Source organism: Pleurodeles waltl, unplaced genomic scaffold (assembly GCF_031143425.1).
Source record: "Pleurodeles waltl isolate 20211129_DDA unplaced genomic scaffold, aPleWal1.hap1.20221129 scaffold_112, whole genome shotgun sequence".
In the NCBI taxonomy this organism is placed as follows: domain Eukaryota; kingdom Metazoa; phylum Chordata; class Amphibia; order Caudata; family Salamandridae; genus Pleurodeles; species Pleurodeles waltl.
The window spans coordinates 678,139-698,479 of record NW_027149819.1 but is presented as its reverse complement, the minus strand read 5'-3'; positions in this window follow the sequence as shown (position 1 = coordinate 698,479).

Below are 20,341 nucleotides of genomic sequence, written 5' to 3'. Positions count from 1 at the left end.
GATCTGTTCCATGTCTTCTTCTTCTGATGTGTGTGTTGCCTGGTTTGTCCTTGTTGTTGTTGGTTGTGAAGGGGCAACACACACCTCAGTGTTAGAAGACGTGGAGGCAGACATCCCGGTGGCTGCTCCCTGTGGAGTTATTAAGGGCAGTACTGCAGCAAGGAGGGCCTGCTGGTTTTTGAGAATAGCAGCCACATCACGATGGTAGGCAGCCAGGTCGGCCCTGAGGGGTTCAATGTTGCATTCGTGCACACGTTGACTGGATTGCAGTTGTAGGTGTTGTGTCAACTGGATGACAGCTGTGCTGATTTCCTTCAGTGTTTTGGCAAGTTCCTGCAAGGGAGATGTTCGGGCTTCCATAGCAGCTGCCTGATCTGCAAATGACGTCATGCACGAACGCAACCCCTCAAGGCTGGCTGCCATGTTTTGCATCCCCACCCGCACCTCCTTGGCCAGCTCCCGCTGTACCCAAACTACAGTTCTTTCAAAGCTGGTGCCAGTGTCATCAGAGTCCTCAGCTGTGTTGGAGCTGGCAGGTCTTACAATTGGGGTGGTGGGTGGTTCTTCTGTGATGGCTGCTTGTTCTGTGCTCCTCCTTGTGACTGAAGGTGGGGTCTGGAGGGTTTCAAGGACCTTTTGGATGGTCTCCTGGGAAATATTTATGGGCTCGTCATCCATGTCATCAGGGAAATCAGGGACAGGCATATCGGCAGGAGATCCATGTTCCTCTGCAATGAAACAGGGTACAAGTAGTGTGTCTGTGTTGTGACAATTTTGCCATAACATGAAAGCCTTTGGATGACTTAACTTTGTGCTCTGGTTTGGTATTGGTATTTGCTGTCCTTCATATGGGCATTGTTATAGGCCTATGGCCCACCTGTGTGTCACATGTATGATATAGAGTTATCAGACTTGTCTGCCTAATTGCCTCTACGTGTTGCTTTGTATCAATTTGGGAATAGCCATCTTTTTGTCCTACTCGTCCCTCCGTGTATATCTATTCTTATGGAGAGACATTTTGTCGCGTGGGCTCTCATTATCCTACATGAGATTACTGGCTTTCTAGGCAGCAGGATAGCTAATGGTGTGGGGGACTGAGTCTGACCCACTTGTAAATGACTCTGTCACCCTAATTGTTTCTTTTTGCTCTGGCTAACTAGCAGTGCCTCATGTCTCCCACAGCAAAGAAATGATTAGACAGCCGAGCGCATGACATCTTTGGAACTTCACAGGGAAGTCGTGGTCACTCAGATCCAAACCAATTCTCTCTTTTCCAGTATGATCTCATATACAAATGACAAAGACAGTATTTGTTTTATATGATGATTTCATGAAACAACTGACTTTTAGATAATTACTGTAGGTGTGAGCCACAATAACCCAAACAATACAACATGGTAGAATTGAAATAGTCACCAGGAGTGTAAAACATTTGAACAAAGCTATCATGGTGCCTAACTGTTTCTACTCTCCCTCTGCTTGTTCTATTTAGAGCACATCATGTTAAGCTTCGAGCTTGCCTGTCTGAATCACTGGGGAGACATCAGCCCTCATATCTGAGCAATGGCCTGTGATCTGGTTCAGCATCTGCAGCAAGGCTGGCTGCGTCTAGTTTTGGTTCTCTGTTCGGAAACTCCCTCTTGCGTGTATTGGGTCTAGGAAGTGATTTTAAAACTAACATGTCATCGTGATGACAAAATGTCCCTACGCAGGAATGCCAAATCTGAGCTCCTACCACGTCTATCGGCAATGTACCAGACTGTATCCTTGACTGGAGCACAGAGTGAATATGTTATGGAGAACTCCAGTGCTGAAGTAGGCAAAACAGTGTGATATGAATAATAAACTACACCGTAGAACTGGCTATTTGCAAAATAACTGATACGAAGCCTAATAAAAAGCATTTAGTGCAAAGTGCACAGAGGCTCTAAGCTGTTGGCAAATGAATAAAAGTACATTCAGGGCAAAGTGCACAAAGGCCTAAAGCCTGAAGCTAATGCGCAAAGGATACGTAAAACTTACCACACTACACTTTGACTGGCTGTCGGTGTTGTGAATGCCTTGGCAGCACACTTGCCTCTCAGGACCTGCCCCAATCACTTTTTATTCACATTGACCTAAATGTACATGTTATGTGGCATATCCTATGCATGGCAATGTTAGGATGTGGTATGGATGTAAACATTGTTGATGTTTCCAGCTGATGTTGGGTAATGTGTGTTTAATTGGATTGCCCTGTTTATCGTATCAAAGTCCTATTTGGGTCTCAGACTGTGCAGGTGTGTTTCAGTAACCAGTTGCATGTGTCCCCTCCTCAATATTGTTGTCTGAGCAGTATGACATTAGTGATGTTGCCTTGTTAGCCAGGCACGTGAGGGACCCTGACGTATGCAGCATGTGTGTGTCCTTCGTGCTGTGTGGCTCCTATTGCTGTTTACTTTGGCTGATGTATGTGTCAAGTATGGGCATTGGCATTTGAGTGTACTGGTGCCTTTGTCTTATTTTTAGAAATACTTGCAGATGTCATCCTCACCCCCTAATTTAGGTATGTATGTTCCATGGGGAGGTTCCTGCCATTTGCTACTATAGCTGCACAGAGATCAGAGGTGTTATTGTCAACTGTTGTCGCAGTTACATTGCAGTTGTTGTTTTGGCTACTAGATTACTGATAGGGACCTAGTTGATGTAGGATACATTTTGACTGACGAGTGCCTGGATGTAAGTTTGACGTAGTGGCCTTCCCACCTGTCGCTGCTTTCCCTTGGCTACATTGTTGTAATTACAGGATGGCCCCATGGGACTGTTGTTGGTGCTGTATCTTGTCGTGCCCCAGCTTCAGTCTGTGCTGGCCATGCCCCCCTGCCGTGCCCCTTTATCCATGCCACTTCATATATATGCTGAGTTAAATGGATTGTGTAGTAGGTATTCCCCCCAGTTGCAGTTATCATTATTGCATTATAATTCCCCATGCGACTTACCCTGCATGTGCGTTGTGTCGTGGTAGTCTGCGCTGTCCTGTCCTTGAATCCCTGTGACGATCTCCTCAGGGATGATGGCTGCGACCATCTCCTCCATGTGGTCCAGGGCCTCCTGGTGTGCTGGACTCCCCCCTCCAGTCTGCAGTGCTGCCTTCCTGTTCCGGCCATTTTTTCCTTAGTCCTACGTTTGCAGTCATGCCAGCGTTTCTTACACTCGGTGACTGTTCTGCGTTCTTCAGCCACACTGTTGATCTTGTCCACAATATTTTGCCATATGGCGTCTCTCCTACTGATCTCCTACTTTTCTATAAATGTCCTGGTTCCTGTATGGATATTCCTGGCTGGTTCCTGGTCTGCTGTCATCTTCCTAGGGTCTGTTGTGGCATCTAGGATCCATTTTGGCTCTCCTCTGCTGAAAGGTCAGTGTTCGCGGGTGATTTTGACGCTATTGCGTAAAAAAAAACAGCGCTTTCCGGGTTGCGCTGTCGTAAATCAACCCACAGCGATTTGCGTCGCGTTAATGTTGGTTTCCTTTATGACTTGACGCCGCTGTGTGCGTCACGAAATAATGACTCCATCCTGTTGGTTGCGCCGCCGTGCGTCAAAGTATAATTTTTACTCCCGCGTGGCGCATCGAAATGGCGTTAGAGGGCGTTAAAATTTTTGGCGCAAAGCTGCGCCGGCGCAGCTTTGCTTCAAAACGTATAAATATGGGCCTTAGTGTGTGGGCACCCTGGCACTAGCCAAGGTGCCACCACATTGTTCAGGGCAAATTCCCCGGACTTTGTGAGAGCGGGGACACCATTAAACGCGTGCACTATACATAGGTCACTACCTATGTATAGCTTCACAATGGTAACTCCGAATATGGCCATGTAACATGACTAAGATCATGGAATTGCCCCCCATTGCCATCTTGGAATTGGTGAGACAATCCCATGATCCCACGGGTCTCTAGCACAGACCCGGGTACTGCCAAACTACCTTTCCCAGGGTTTAACTGCAGCTGCTGCTGCTGCCAACCCCTCAGACAGGTTTCTGCCCTCCAGGGGTCCAGCCAGGCTTGGCCCAGGAAGGCAGAACAAAGGACTTCCTCAGAGAGAGGGTGTTACACCCTCTCCCTTTGGAATAAGGTGTCAGGGCTGGGGAGGAGTAGCCTCACCCTGCCTCTGGAAATGCTTTGATGGGCACAGATGGTGCCCATCTCTGCATAAGCCAGTCTACACCGGTTCAGGGATCCCCCAGCCCTGCTCTGGCGCGAAACTGGACAAAGGAAAGGGGAGTGACCACTCCCCTGACCTGCACCTCCCCTGGGAAGTGCCCAGAGCTCCTCCAGTGTGCTCCAGACCTCTGCCATCTTGGAAACAGAGGTGCTGCTGGCACACTGGACTGCTCTGAGTTGCCAGGGCCAACAAGTGACGTCAGAGAACTGGAGCTCACCCGAAGTCACGAAAGAGGGTCCCACGACGCCGGAGGACAACTCAGGAGGTTGTGCAATGCAGGTTAGAGTGCCGGGGACCCAGGCTTGGATATGCACAAAGGAAATCCTGGAAAAGTGCACAGGAGCCGAAGTAGCTGCAAAACACGTGATGCAGTCTAGCGTAGGGAGGCAAGGACTTACCTCCACCAAACTTGGACTGAAGAGTCATTGGACTGTGGGAGTCACTAAGACAGAGTTGCTGGATTCAAAGGACCCCGCTCGTCGTGCTGAGAGGAGACCCAGGGGACCGGTGATGCAGTCCTTTGGTGTCTGCGGTAGCAGGGGCAAGATTCCGTCGACCCACGGGCGATTTCTTCGGAGCTTCTAGTGCAGAGAGGAGGCAGACTACCCCCACAGCATGCACCACCAGGAAAACAGTCGAGAAGGCGACAGGATCAGCGTTACAGAGTTGCAGTAGTCGTCTTTGCTACTTTGTTGCAGTTTTGCAGGCTTCCAGCGCGGTAAGCAGTCGATTCCTTGGCAGAAGTTGAAGAGAGAGATGCAGAGGAACTCTGATGAGCTCTTGCATTCGTTATCTAAAGAATTCCCCAAAGCAGAGACCCTAAATAGCCAGAAAAGAGGGTTTGGCTACTTAGGAGAGAGGATAGGCTAGCAACACCTGTAGGAGCCTGTCAGAAGGAGTCTCTGACGTCACCTGCTGCCCCTGGCCACTCAGAGCAGTCCAGTGTGCCAGCAGCACCTCTGTTTTCAAGATGGCAGAGGTCTGGAGCACACTGGAGGAGCTCTGGGCACCTCCCAGGGGAGGTGCAGGTCATGGGAGTGGTCACTCCCCTTTCCTTTGTGCAGTTTCGCGCCAGAGCAGGGCTGAGGGGTCCCTGAATCGGTGTAGACTGGCTTATGCAGAAATGGGCACCATCTGTGCCCATGAAAGCATTTCCAGAGGCTGGGGGAGGCTACTCCTCCCCTGCCTTAACACCTTTTTCCAAAGGGAGAGGGTGTAACACCCTCTCTCTGAGGAAGTCCTTTGCTCTGCCCTCCTGGGCCAAGCCTGGCTGGACCCCAGGAGGGCAGAAACCTGTCTGAGGGGTTGGCAGGAGCAGCAGCTGCAGTGAAACCCCTGAAAAGGCAGTTTGGCACTACCTGGGTCTGAGCTACAGACCCGTGGGATCATGGGATTGTGCCAACAATGCCAGGAAGGAATAGAGGGGGCAATTCCATGATCTTAGACATGTTACATGGCAATATTCGGAGTTACCATTATGAAGCTACACATAGATATTGACCTATGTGTAGTGCACAAGTGTAATGGTGTCCCCGCACTCACAAAGTCCGGGGAATTTGCCCTGAACAATGTGGGAGCACCTTGGCTAGTGCCAGGGTGCCCACACACTAAGTAACTTTGCACCTAACCTTTACTAAGTAAAGGTTAGACATATAGGTGACTTATAAGTTACTTAAGTGCAGTGAAAATGGCTGTGAAATAATGTGTACATTATTTCACTCAGGCTGCAGTGGCAGGTCTGTGTACGAATTGTCAGAGCTCCCTATGGGTGGCAAAAGAAATGCTGCAGCCCATAGGGATCTCCTGGAACCCCAATACCCAGGGTACCTCAGAACTATATACTAGGGAATTATAAGGGTGTTCCCGTATGCCAATGTGAATTGGTGAAATTGGTCACTAGCCTGTTAGTGACAATTTGGAAAGAAATGACATAGCATAACTGTGAGAAAGTAGCCTCTTTCTAGCCTTGTTACCCCCACTTTTGGCCTGTTTGTGAGTGTATGTCAGGGTGTTTTCACTGTCTCACTGGGATCCTGCTAGCCAGGGCCCAGTGCTCATAGTGAAAACCCTATGTTTTCAGTATGTTTGTTATGTGTCACTGGGACCTGCTAGTCAGGACCCCAGTGCCCATAAGTTTGTGACCTATAGGTATGTGTTCCCTGTGTGATGCCTAACTGTCTCACTGAGGCTCTGCTAACAAGAACCTCAGTGGTTATGCTCTCTCTTTACAAATTGTCACTAACAGGCTAGTGACCAATTTTACCAATTTACATTGGCATACTGGAACACCCTTATAATTCCCTAGTATATGGTACTGAGGTACCCATGGTATTGGGGTTCCAGGAGATCCCTATGGGCTGCAGCATTTCTTTTGCCACCCATAGGGAGCTCTGACAATTCTTACACAGGTCTGCCACTGCAGCCTGAGTGAAATAACGTCCACGTTATTTCACAGCCATTTTACACTGCACTTAAGTAACTTATAAATCACCTATATGTCTAACCTTTACCTGGTAAAGGTTAGGTGCAAAGTTACTTAGTGTGAGGGCACCCTGGCACTATCCAAGGTGCCCACACATTGTTCAGGGCCAATTCCCCGGACTTTGTGAGTGCGGGGACACCATTACACGCGTGCACCACATATAGGTCACTACCTATATGTAGCTTCACAATGGTAACTCCGAATATGACCATGTAACATGTCTATGATCATGGAATTGCCCCCTCTATGCCATCCTGGCATAATTGGCACAATCCCATGATCCCAGTGGTCTGTAGCACAGACCCTGGTACTGCCAAACTGCCTTTCCTGGGGTTTCACTGCAGCTGCTGCTGCTGCCAACCCCTCAGACAGGTTTCTGCCCTCCTGGGGTCAAGCCAGGCTTGTCCCAGGATGGCAGAACAAAGGACTTTCTCTGAGAGAGGGTGTTACACCCTCTCCCTTTGGAAAATGGTGTGAAGGCAGGGGAGGAGTAGCCTCCCCCAGCCTCTGGAAATGCTTTCTTGGGCACAGATGTGCCCAATTCTGCATAAGCCAGTCTACACCGGTTCAGGGACCCCTTAGCCCCTGCTCTGGCGCGAAACTGGACAAAGGAAAGGGGAGTGACCACTCCCCTGACCTGCACCTCCCCTGGGAGGTGTCCAGAGCTCCTCCAGTGTGCTCCAGACCTCTGCCATCTTGGAAATAGAGGTGCTGCTGGCACACTGGACTGCTCTGAGTGGCCAGTGCCACCAGGTGATGTCAGAGACTCCTTCTGATAGGCTCCTTCAGGTGTTAGTAGCCTATCCTCTCTCCTAGGTAGCCAAACCCTCTTTTCTGGCTATTTAGGGTCTCTGTCTCTGGGGAAACTTTAGATAACGAATGCAAGAGCTCATCAGAGTTCCTCTGCATCTCTCTCTTCACCTTCTGCCCAGGAATCGACTGCTGACCGTGCTGGAAGCCTGCAAAACTGCAACAAAGTAGCAAAGATGACTACTGCGACCTTGTAACGCTGATCCTGCTGCCTTCTCGACTGTTTTCCTGGTGGTGCATGCTGTGGGCGTAGTCTGCCTCCTCTCTGCACTAGAAGCTGCGAAGAAATCTCCAGTGGGTAGACGGAATCTTCCCCCTGCAACCGCAGGCACCAAAAAGCTGCATTACCCGTCCCTTGGTTCTCCTCTCAGCACGACGAGCGAGGTCCCTTGAATCCAGCAACTCTGTCCAAGTGACTCCCACAGTCCAGTGACTCTTCAGTCCAAGTTTGGTGGAGGTAAGTCCTTGCCTCCCCACGCCAGACTGCATTGTTGGTAACCACGACTTTTGCAACTTCTCCGGCCCCTGTCCACTTCCGGCGGAAATCCTTTGTGCACAGCCAAGCCTGGGTCCACGGCACTCTAACCTGCATTGCACGACTTTCTAAGTTGGTCTCTGGCGACGTGGGACTCCTTTGTGTAACTTCGGGTGAGCACCGTTTCACGCATCCTCGTAGTGCCTGTTTCTGGCACTTCTCTGGGCGCTACCTGCTGCTATGAGGGCTCCTTATCTTGCTCGACGTTCCCTCTTCCTCTTGGTACAATTTGCGACCTCCTGGTCCCTCGTGGGCCACAGCAGCGTCCAAAAACGCTAATCGCACGATTTGCAGCTAGCAAGGCTTGTTGGTGTTCTTTCGGCGGTAAAATACTAGTGCACGACTCTCCACGGCGAGAGGGATCCGTCCACCAAAGGGGAAGTCTCTAGCCCTTTTCGTTCTTGCAGAATCCTCAGCTTCTTCTGTCCAGTAGAAGCTTCTTTGCACCCACAGCTGGCATTTCCTGGGCATTTGCCCATCTCCGACTTGCTTGTGACTTTTGGACTTGGTCCCCTTGTTCCACAGGTACCCTAGATTGGAAATCCACAGCTGTTGCATTGTTGGTTTGTGTCTTTCCTGCATTATTCCTCTATCACGACTTCTTTGTCCTTGGGGGAACTTTAGTGCACTTTGCACTCACTTTTCAGGGTCTTGGGGTGGGCTATTTTTCTAACCCTCACTATTTTCTAATAGTCCCAGCGACCCTCTACAAGGTCCCATAGGTTTGGGGTCCATTCGTGGTTCGCATTCCACTTTTGGAGTATATGGTTTGTGTTGCCCCTATCTATATGTGTCTCCATTGCATCCTATTGTAACTATACATTGTTTGCACTGTTTTCTAAGACTATACTGCATATTTTTAGTACTGTGTACATATAACTTGTGTATATTTGCTATCCTCACTCTGAGGGTACACTCTGAGATACTTTGGCATATTGTCATAAAAATAAAGTACCTTTATTTTTAGGATAACTGTGTATTGTGTTTTCTTATGATATTGTGCAAGTGACATTTGTGGTACTGTAGTAGCTTCACACGTCTCCTAGTTCAGCCTAAGCTGCTCTGCTAAGCTACCATTATCTATCAGCCTAAGCTGCTAGACACCCTATACACTAATAAGGGATACCTGGGCATGGTGCAAGGTGTAAGTACCCCTTGGTACTCACTACAAGCCAGTCCAGACTCCTACATTGGTTGTGCAGCGGTGGGATAAGTGCTTTGAGACTATTTACCACTCTTGCCATTGTACTTTTCATAAGAGAAAAATATACAAAACAAGTTCAGTGTGTGTACACATAGCTCAAAAGTTTTGCATTTCCTCTTTTCACTGTTTTCTAAAGTGCTGAAAAGTACGTCTAAACTTTCAAAAAGTTCTTAAAAGTTTAAAAAGTTTTTTTTTTCTGTCTTTCTATAAAGTTCTGAAAACTTTTTTCTCTTTTTCTATCACTTTAAAGCTCTCTAAAAATGTCTGGCACAGGCCAAAATGTTGATCTGTCCAAACTTGCATATGATCACCTTAGCTGGAAAGGAGCAAGGAGTCTCTGCATGGAGAGAGGTTTGAGTGTAGGGAAGAATCCTTCCTTGGAATTGTTAATTAACATGCTTAGAGAACAAGATAAGGCAAAAAGTGCCCCATCTGTTGAAAATGTAGCTAATGGTTCCCAATCTGATCCAGGGACTCCCCCAGGAAAAGATTCAGGAAAGAAACTTCCTAGCCTGCCCATTACTAGACAGTCTAGCATAGTTGGTAATGATGATGAGCCACACCATACAAATAGTGTTGTCTCACATCATAGCAAAAGCATTTATTCTCACCATACTGGTAGTGATGTTTCTGTTAGGCAAGCTGTTAGGGTGGCTTCTGTAAGGGACAGGTCTCCTTCTGTTCATTCCCATCATACCTCTGTATCTAGGAATGTCCCTCCCACCAACCCTGATGACAGAATGTTAGAGAGGGAACTCAATAAGTTGAGGGTGGAACAAACCAGACTGAAGCTTAAAAAGCAACAGCTGGATTTGGATAGACAGTCTTTTGAACTAGAGAAGGAAAGACAGAAGTTGGGTTTTGAAACCCATGGTGGCAGCAGCAGTATTCCCCATAGTCATCCTGTAAAAGAGCATGATTCCAGGAATCTGCATAAGGTAGTTCCCCCTTATAAGGAGGGGGGTGACATTAACAAGTGGTTTGCTGCACTTGAGAGGGCCTGTGTTGTACAGGATGTCCCTCAAAGGCAGTGGGCTGCTATCCTATGGCTATCATTTAGTGGAAAAGGTAGGGATAGGCTCCTTACTGTGAAAGAAAGTGATGCCAATAATTTTACAGTTCTTAAGAATGCACTCCTGGATGGTTATGGCTTAACCACTGAACAATACAGGATAAAGTTCAGAGAGACCAAAAAGGAGTCTTCACAAGACTGGGTTGATTTCATTGACCATTCAGTGAAGGCCTTGGAGGGGTGGTTACATGGCAGTAAAGTTACTGATTATGACAGCCTGTATAACTTGATCCTGAGAGAGCATATTCTTAATAATTGTGTCTGATTTGTTGCACCAGTACTTGGTGGACTCTGATCTGACCTCTCCCCAAGAATTGGGAAAGAAGGCAGACAAATGGGCCAGAACAAGGGTGAACAGAAAAGTTCATACAGGGGGTAACAAAGAGAACAATAAGAAGAAAGATGGTGAAAAATCTCAAGATAAGCATGGGGATAAGGGTAAAACCAAAGATCCCACTTCAAATCTTAAACACTCTTCAGGGGGTGGGGATAAAACAAATTCTTCCTCTTTTTCTCAACCTACACTATTTAAAAAGCCTTGGTGCTTTGTGTGTAAAATAGAGGCCATAGGCCAGGGGATAAGTCCTGTCCAGGTAAACCCCCTGAGCCTACCACCACTAATACATCAAGCTCTAGTGCCCCTAGCAGTAGTGGTACTAGTGGTGGGACTGCTGGCAACAGTCAAGTTAAGGGTGTAGTTGGGTTCACTTATGGGTCCATAGAAGAAACTGGGGTAGTCAGTCCCAAGACAGTTTCTGTCACACCTAGTGGCATTGGCCTTGCCACACTGGCTGCTTGTCCCCTTACAATGGATAAGTACAGGCAGACAGTTTCAATAAATGGTGTTGAGGCCTTGGCCTACAGGGACACAGGTGCCAGTATCACTTTGGTGACTGAAAACCTAGTGCACCCTGATCAACACATCATTGGACAACAGTATAAGATTATTGATGTCCATAACTCCACTAAGTTTCTTCCCTTAGCTATAATTCAGTTTAGTTGGGGTGGAGTTACTGGCCCTAAGCAGGTGGTGGTATCACCTAGCTTACCTGTAGACTGTCTCTTAGGTAATGACCTAGAGGCCTCAGGTTGGGCTGATGTAGAGTTTTATGCCCATGCAGCCATGCTGGGCATCCCTGAGGAATTGTTCCCTCTCATTTCTACTGAAATGAAAAAGCAAAGGAGAGAAGGCCTGAAAACTCAGGATCCCTCTCCATCAACAGGTAAGAAGGGTATCACAGTATCCCCTAACCACCCTACCATTCAGGATACCATTCATGTGGTGGGAGAAACCTCCCCTGGGGTGGCACCTGTTCCAAGGGAATCATCAGCTGGCAAAGCTGGACTCCCTGAGGTAGAAGTACCTCTCTGTGGGATAACTAACATTGGTGAGAAAAAGAGCCCCATTTTAGTTAACATGGAGCATCCCTCCAACCCTCCCAGAGAAACTTTAGTGCAGAAACCCTGCACTACCTCACAACAATTAGGACAGCATCCCTGCCCTAGTGTGGAGCTTATAGGACAGCATCCCTGCCCTGCTCCAACTCAAGAGAAACAGCATCCCTGTTCTCTCTTCCAGCCAGATGGACAAAGTTTTTGCCCAGCTATGGCTTTTCTGAGACCGCATCCCTGTCTGGCATTTCCATCACTACAAATAGGTTCAGTGGACAATTCCCACTGCTCTAAACTAAAACTTACTGATAGAAACTCTGAAAATACATCTTCACATTGTTGCTTAGCTAAAAAACTCCAAACAGGGTGGTTTACATCCCCACAGGGAAGTGACCATATAGTGGATGATAAAGGGAGTAACCAGTCTAATGCAGAGCTACTCTCTACTTATCACCACTTAGACAATAAAGTCTCAACTGGCCAAGGTTAGCCTTATTGTCCTTCGTTTGGGGGGGGGGTTGTGTGAGAAAGTAGCATCTTTCTAGCCTTGTTACCCCCACTTTTGGCCTGTTTGTGAGTGTATGTCAGGGTGTTTTCACTGTCTCACTGGGATCCTGCTAGCCAGGGCCCAGTGCTCATAATGAAAACCCTATGTTTTCAGTATGTTTGTTATGTGTCACTGGGACCCTGCTAGTCAGGACCCCAGTGCCCATAAGTTTGTGACCTATAGGTATGTGATCCCTGTGTGATGCCTAACTGTCTCACTGAGGATCTGCTAACCAGAACCTCAGTGGTTATGCTCTCTCTTTACAAATTGTCACTAACAGGCTAGTGACCAATTTTACCAATTTACATTGGCATACTGGAACACCCTTATATTTCCCTAGTATATGGTACTGAGGTACCCAGGGTATTGGGGTTCCAGGAGATCCCTATGGGCTGCAGCATTTCTTTTGCCACCCATAGGGAGCTCTGACAATTCTTACACAGGTCTGCCACTGCAGCCTGAGTGAAATAACGTCCACGTTATTTCACAGCCATTTTACACTGCACTTAAGTAACTTATAAGTCACCTATATGTCTAACCTTTACCTGGTAAAGGTTAGGTGCAAAGTTACTAAGTGTGAGGGCACCCTGGCACTAGCCAAGCTGTCACCACATTGTTTAGGGCCAATTTCCCAGACTTTGTGAGTGCGGGGACACCATTACACGTGTGCACTACATATAGGTCACTACCTATATGTAGCTTCACAATGGTAACTTCGAATATGACCATGTAACATGTCTATGATCATGGAATTGCCCCCTCTATGCCATCCTGGCATAGTTGGCACAATCCCATGATCCCAGTGGTCTGTAGCACAGACCCTGGTACTGCCAAACTGCCTTTCCTGGGGTTTCACTGCAGCTGCTGCTGCTGCCAACCCCTCAGACAGGTTTCTGCCCTCCTGGGGTCAAGCCAGGCTTGTCCCAGGATGGCAGAACAAAGGACTTCCACTGAGAGAGGGTGTTACACCCTCTCCCTTTGGAAAATGGTGTGAAGGCAGGGGAGGAGTAGCCTCCCCCAGCCTCTGGAAATGCTTTCTTGGGCACAGATGTGCCCAATTCTGCATAAGCCAGTCTACACCGGTTCAGGGACCCCTTAGCCCCTGCTCTGGCGCGAAACTGGACAAAGGAAAGGGAAGTGACCACTCCCCTGACCTGCACCTCCCCTGGGAGGTGTCCAGAGCTCCTCCAGTGTGCTCCAGACCTCTGCCATCTTGGAAACAGAGGTGCTGCTGGCACACTGGACTGCTCTGAGTGGCCAGTGCCACCAGGTGACGTCAGAGACTCCTTCTGATAGGCTCCTTCAGGTGTTAGTAGCCTATCCTCTCTCCTAGGTAGCCAAACCTTCTTTTCTGGCTATTTAGGGTCTCTGTCTCTGGGGAAACTTTAGATAACGAATGCAAGAGCTCATCAGAGTTTCTCTGCATCTCTCTCTTCACCTTCTGCCAAGGAATCGACTGCTGACCGCGCTGGAAGACTGCAAAACTGCAACAAAGTAGCTAAGACGACTACTGCAACTCTGTAACGCTGATCCTGCCACCTTCTCGACTGTTTTCCTGGTGGTGCATGCTGTGGGGGTAGTCTGCCTCCTCTCTGCACTAGAAGCTGCGAAGAAATCTCCCGTGGGTCGACGGAATCTTCCCCCTGCAACCGCAGGCACCAAAAAGCTGCATTACCGGTCCCTTGGGTCTCCTCTCAGCATGACTAGCGAGGTCCCTTGAATCCAGCAACTCTGTCCAAGTGACTCCCACAGACCAGTGACTCTTCAGTCCAAGTTTGGTGGAGGTAAGTCCTTGCCTCCCCACGCCAGACTGCATTGTTGGTAACCGCGACTTTTGCAACTTCTCCGGCCCCTGTGCACTTCCGGCGGAAATCCTTTGTGCACAGCCAAGCCTGGGTCCACGGCACTCTAACCTGCATTGCACGACTTTCTAAGTTGGTCTCCGGCGATGTGGGACTCCTTTGTGTAACTTCGGGTGAGCACAGTTTCATGCATCCTCGTAGTACCTGTTTCTGGCACTTCTCCGGGTGCTACATGCTGGTAAGAGGGCTCCTTATCTTTCTCGAAATTCCCTCTTCCTCGTGGTCCAATTTGCGACCTCTTGGTCCCTCCTGGGCCACAGCAGCGTCCAAAAAAGGTAACCACACGATTTGCAGCTAGCAAGGCTTGTTGGCGTTCTTTCGGCGGGAAAACACTTTTGCACGACTCTCCACGGCGAGAGGGATCCGTCCTCCAAAGGGGAAGTCTCTAGCTCTTTTCGTTCCTGCAGAATCCTCAGCTTCTTCTGTCCAGTAGAAGCTTCTTTGCACCCACAGCTGCCATTTCCTGGGCATTTGCCCATCTCCGACTTGCTTGTGACTTTTGGACTTGGTCTCCTTATTCCACAGGTACCCTAGATTGGAAATCCACAGCTGTTGCATTGTTGCTTTGTGTCTTTCCTGCATTATTCCTCTATCACGACTTCTTTGTCTTTGGGGGAACTTTAGTGCACTTTGCACTCACTTTTCAGGGTCTTGGGGTGGGCTATTTTTCTAACCCTCACTATTTTCTAATAGTCCCAGCGACCCTCTTCAAGGTCACATAGGTTTGGGGTCCATTCGTGGTTCACATTCCACTTTTGGAGTATATGGTTTGTGTTGCCCCTATCCCTATGTGTCTCCATTGCATCCTATTGTAACTATACATTGTTTGCACTGTTTTCTAAGACTATACTGCATATTTTTAGTACTGTGTACATATAACTTGTGTATATTTGCTATCCTCACTCTGAGGGTACACTCTGAGATACTGTGACATATTGTCATAAAAATAAAGTACCTTTATTTTTAGTGTAACTGTGTATTGTGTTTTCTTATGGTATTGTGCAAGTGACCCTTGTGGTACTGTAGTAGCTTCACACGCCTCCTAGTTCAGCCTAAGCTGCTCTGCTAAGCTACCATTATCTATCAGCCTAAGCTGCTAGACACCCTATACACTAATAAGGGATACCTGGGCCTGGTGCAAGGTGTAAGTACCCCTTGGTACTCACTACAAGCCAGTCCAGCCTCCTACAATAACCACTGAGGTTCTGGATAGCAGAGCCTCAGTGAGAGAGTTAGTCATAACACAGGTAACACATTCAGGCACACTTATGAGCACTGGGGCCCTGGCAGGCAGGGTCCCAGTGACACATACAACTAAAACAACATATATACAGTGAAAAATGGGGGTAACATGCCAGGCAAGATAGTACTTTCCTACACAACCCCCCCCAAATGAAGGACAATAAGAATAGTCATTACCTGATGGGTCTTCATTGTCTAAGTTGAAATATCTGGAGAGTCCATCTGCATTGGAGTGGGTACTCCCAGGTCTATGTTCCACTGTATAGTCCATTCCCTGTAGGGATATGGACCACCTCAACAATTTAGGATTTTCACCTTTCATTTGTTTTAGCCAACGTAGAGGTTTGTGGTCTGTCTGAACTATGAAGTGAGTGCCAAACAGGTATGGCCTCAACTTGTTCAGTGCCCAGACCACAGCAAAGGCCTCCCTCTCTATGGTAGACCAACGCTTTTCTCTAGGGGTCAACCTCCTATTAATAAAAGCAACAGGTTGATCCTGGCCCTCAGAATTAAGTTGTGATAGGACTACCCCTACTCCTAATTCAGATGCATCAGTTTGGACATAGAATTTTTTAGAGTAACAAGGGCTTTTCAGGACAGGTGCAGAGCACATGGCCTGCTTCAGCTCCTCAAAAGCTTTCTGACAGTTTGCTGTCCATAATACCTTTTTAGGCATTTTCTTGGATGTGAGGTCATTAAGAGGGGCTGCAATGGAGCCATAGTTCTTTATGAACCTCCTGTAATACCCAGTGAGGCCTAAAAAGGCTCTCACCTGAGTCTGAGTAGTAGGGGGAACCCAATCTAAAATAGTTTGGATTTTCCCTTGAAGTGGTGCAATCTGTTCCCCACCAACCAGGTGTCCCAGATAAACCATCTTCCCCTGCCCTATCTGGCACTTTGAAGCCTTGATAGTGAGGCCTGCCTTTTGCAGGGCCTCTAAAACTTTCCATAGGTGGACCAGGTGATCATCCCAGCTGGAGCTAAAGACAGCTATATCGTCCAAATATGCTGAACTAATAGCTTCCAGCCCTTGTAGGACTGTGTTCACCAACCTCTGAAAAATGGCAGGTGCATTTTTCAATCCAAAAGGCATTACTGTGAATTGGTAATGGCCTCCAATGGTCGAAAATGCAGTTTTTGCTTTTGCATCTTCTGATAACTTGATCTGCCAATACCCTGCAGTCAAGTCAAAAGTGCTTAGATACTTGGCAGATGCCAGTGTATCTATGAGCTCATCTGCCCTGGGTATAGGGTGAGCATCAGTTTTGGTTACTTGGTTGAGATCTCTATAGTCTACACAAAACCGCATTTCCTTCTTTCCATCCTTGGAATGAGGTTTTGGTACAAGTACCACATGGACTTTCAGAGTGCTCATCCACTCCCAGTTCTAACATTTTCTGCACCTCTTGCTTTATGCTGTCTCTGACATGGTCAGGCTGCCTATAGATCTTACTTTTGAAAGGCAAGCTGTCTCCAGTATCTATAGTGTGCTCACACCAAGAAGTGGTGCCTGGCACAGTAGAGAAGAGTTCAGAAAACTGACCCAGGAGATTAATGCAGTGGTCTTTCTGCTCAGCAGTAAGACAATCTGCTAGTACTACACCTTCCACTAGAGCATCTTGTTCTGTGGAAGAGAAGAGATCAGGGAGAGGGTCACTCTCTTCTTCCTGTCCCTCATCAGTTGCCATGAGCAAGGTGAGATCAGCCCTGTCGTAGTAGGGTTTCAGGCGATTGACATGGAACACCCTAAGAGGACTCCTGGCAGTGCCTAAGTCAACTAAGTAGGTGACTTCACCCTTTTTTTCAACAATTGTGTGGGGTCCTCTCCATTTATCTTGGAGTGCTCTTGGGGCCACAGGCTCCAAGACCCACACTTTCTGCCCTGGTTGGTACTGAACCAAAACAGCCTTCTGGTCATGCCATTGCTTTTGGAGCTCTTGGCTGGCCTGAAGGTTTTTACTGGCCTTTTTCATGTACTCAGCCATCCTTGATCTGAGGCCAAGTACATAGTCCACTATGTCTTGCTTTGGAGTTTTTAAAGGTTGTTCCCAACCCTCCGTAACAAGTGTTAGAGGACCTCTCACAGGGTGACCAAATAGGAGTTCAAAGGGGCTGAAGCCCACTCTTTTCTGGGGTACCTCCCTGTAAGCAAAAAGGAGGCATGGTAAAAGGATATCCCATCTCCTGCGGAGTTTTTCAGGGAGTCCCATAATCATGCCTTTGAGAGTTTTGTTAAATCTCTCCACCAGTCCATTTGTTTGTGGATGATATGGTGTAGTGAACTTGTATGTCACACCACACTCCTTCCACATGGCCTTTAAGTAAGCAGACATGAAATTGCTTCCCCTGTCTGTAGGAGGCTGGACTGGCTTGTAGTGAGTACCAAGGGGTACTTGCACCTTGCACCAGGCCCAGTTATCCCTTATTAGTGTATAGGGTGTCTAGCAGCTTAGGCTGATAGATAATGGTAGCTTAGCAGAGCAGCTTAGGCTGAACTAGGAGACGTGTGAAGCTACTACAGTACCACAAGTGTCACTTGCACAATATCATAAGAAAACACAATACACAGTTATACTAAAAATAAAGGTACTTTATTTTTATGACAATATGCCAAAGTATCTTAGAGTGTACCCTCAGTGAGAGGATAGGAAATATACACAAGATATATATACACAATAGCAAAAATATGCAGTATAGTCTTAGAAAACAGTGCAAACAATGTATAGTTACAATAGGATGCAATGGGGAAACATAGGGATAGGGGCAACACAAACCATATACTCCAAAAGTGGAATGCGAACCACGAATGGACCCCAAACCTATGTGACCTTGTAGAGGGTCGCTGGGACTATTAGAAAATAGTGAGGGTTAGAAAAATAGCCCACCCCAAGACCCTGAAAAGTGAGTGCAAAGTGCACTAAAGTTCCCCAGAAGACAAAGAAGTTGTGATAGAGGAATAATGCAGGAAAGACATAAACCAACAGTGCAACAACGATGGATTTCCAGTCTAGGGTACCTGTGGGACAAGGGGACCAAGTCCAAAAGTCACAAGCAAGTCGGAGATGGGCAAATGCCCAGGAAATGCCAGCTGTGGGTGCAAAGGAGCTTCTACTGGACAGAAGAAGCAAAGGTTTCTGCAGGAACGAAAAGGGCTAGACACTTCCCCTTTGGAGGACAGATCCCTCTCGCCGTGGAGAGTTGTGCAGAAGTATTTTCCCGCTGAAAGAATGCCAAAAAGCCTTGCTAGCTGCAAATCATGTGGTTAGCGTTTTTGGACGCTGCTGTGGCCCAGGAGGGACCAGAAGGTTGCAAATTGAACCAGGAGGAAGAGGGCACGTCGAACAAGACAAGGAGCCCTCTCAGCAGCAGGTAGCACCTGGAGAAGTGCCAGAAACAGGCACTATGAGGATGCGTGAAACAGTGCTCGCCGAAGTTGCACAAAGGAGTCCCACGTCGCCGGAGACCAACTTAGAAAGTCGTGCAATGCAGGTTAGAGTGCTGTGGACCCAGGCTTGGCTGTGCACAAAGGATTTCCGCCGGAAGTGCACAGGGGCCGGAGAAGTTGCAAAAGTCGCGGTTACCAACAATGCAGTCTGGAGTAGGGAGGCAAGGACTTACCTCCACCAAACTTGGACTGAAGAGTCACTGGACTGTGGGAGTCACTTGGACAGAGTTGCTGGATTCAAGGGACCTCGCTCTTTGTGCTGAGAGGAGACCCAAGGGACCGGTAATGCAGCTTTTTGGTGCCTGCAGTTGCAGGGGGAAGATTCCGTCGACCCACGGGAGATTTCTTCTGAGCTTCTGGTGCAGAGAGGAGGCAGACTACCCCCACAGCATGCACAAGCAGGAAAACAGTCGAGAAGGCGGCAGGATCAGCGTTACAGAGTTGCAGTAGTCGTCTTTGCTACTATGTTGCAGGTTTGCAGGCTTCCAGCGCGGTCAGCAGTCGATTCCTTGGCAGAAGGTGAAGAGAGAGATGCAGAGGAACTCTGATGAGCTCTTGCATTCGTTATCTAAAGTTTCCCCAGAGACACAGACCCTAAATAGCCAGAAAAGAGGGTTTGGCTACCTAGAAGAGAGGATAGGCTAGCAACACCTGAAGGAGCCTATCAGAAGGAGTCTCTGACGTCACCTGGTGGCACTGGCAACTTAGAGCAGTCCAGTGTGCCAGCAGCACCTCTGTTTCCAAGATGGCAGAGGTCTGGAGCACACTGGAGGAGCTCTGGACACCTCCCAGGGGAGGTGCAGGTCAGGGGAGTGGTCACTCCCCTTTCCTTTGTCCAGTTTCGCGCCCGAGCAGGGCTAAGGGGTCCCTGAACTGGTGTAGACTGGCTTATGCAGAATTGGGCACATCTGTGCCCAAGAAAGCATTTCCAGAGGCTGGGGGAGGCTACTCCTCCCCTGCCTTCACACCATTTTCCAAAGGGAGAGGGTGTAACACCCTCTCTCAGAGGAAGTCCTTTGTTCTGCCATCCTGGGACAAGCCTGGCTTGACCCCAGGGGGGCAGAAACCTGTCTGAGGGGTTGGCAGCAGCTGCAGTGAAACCCCAGGAAAGGCAGTTTGGCAGTACCAGGGTCTGTGCTACAGACCACTGGGATCATGGAATTGTGCCAACAATGCCAAGATGGCATAGAGGGGGCAATTCCCTGATCTTAGACATGTTACATGGCCATATTCGGAGTTACCATTGTGAAGCTACATATAGGTAGTGACCTATATGTAGTGCACGCGTGTAATGGTGTCCCCGCACTCACAAAGTTCAGGGAATTGGCTCTGAACAATGTGGGGGCACCTTGGCTAGTGCCAGGGTGCCCTCACACTTAGTAACTTTGCACCTAACCTTTACCAGGTAAAGGTTAGACATATAGGTGACTTATAAGTTACTTAAGTGCAGTGTAAAATGGCTGTGAAATAACGTGGACGTTATTTCACTCAGGCTGCAGTGGCAGGCCTGTGTAAGAATTGTCAGAGCTCCCTATGGGTGGCAAAAGAA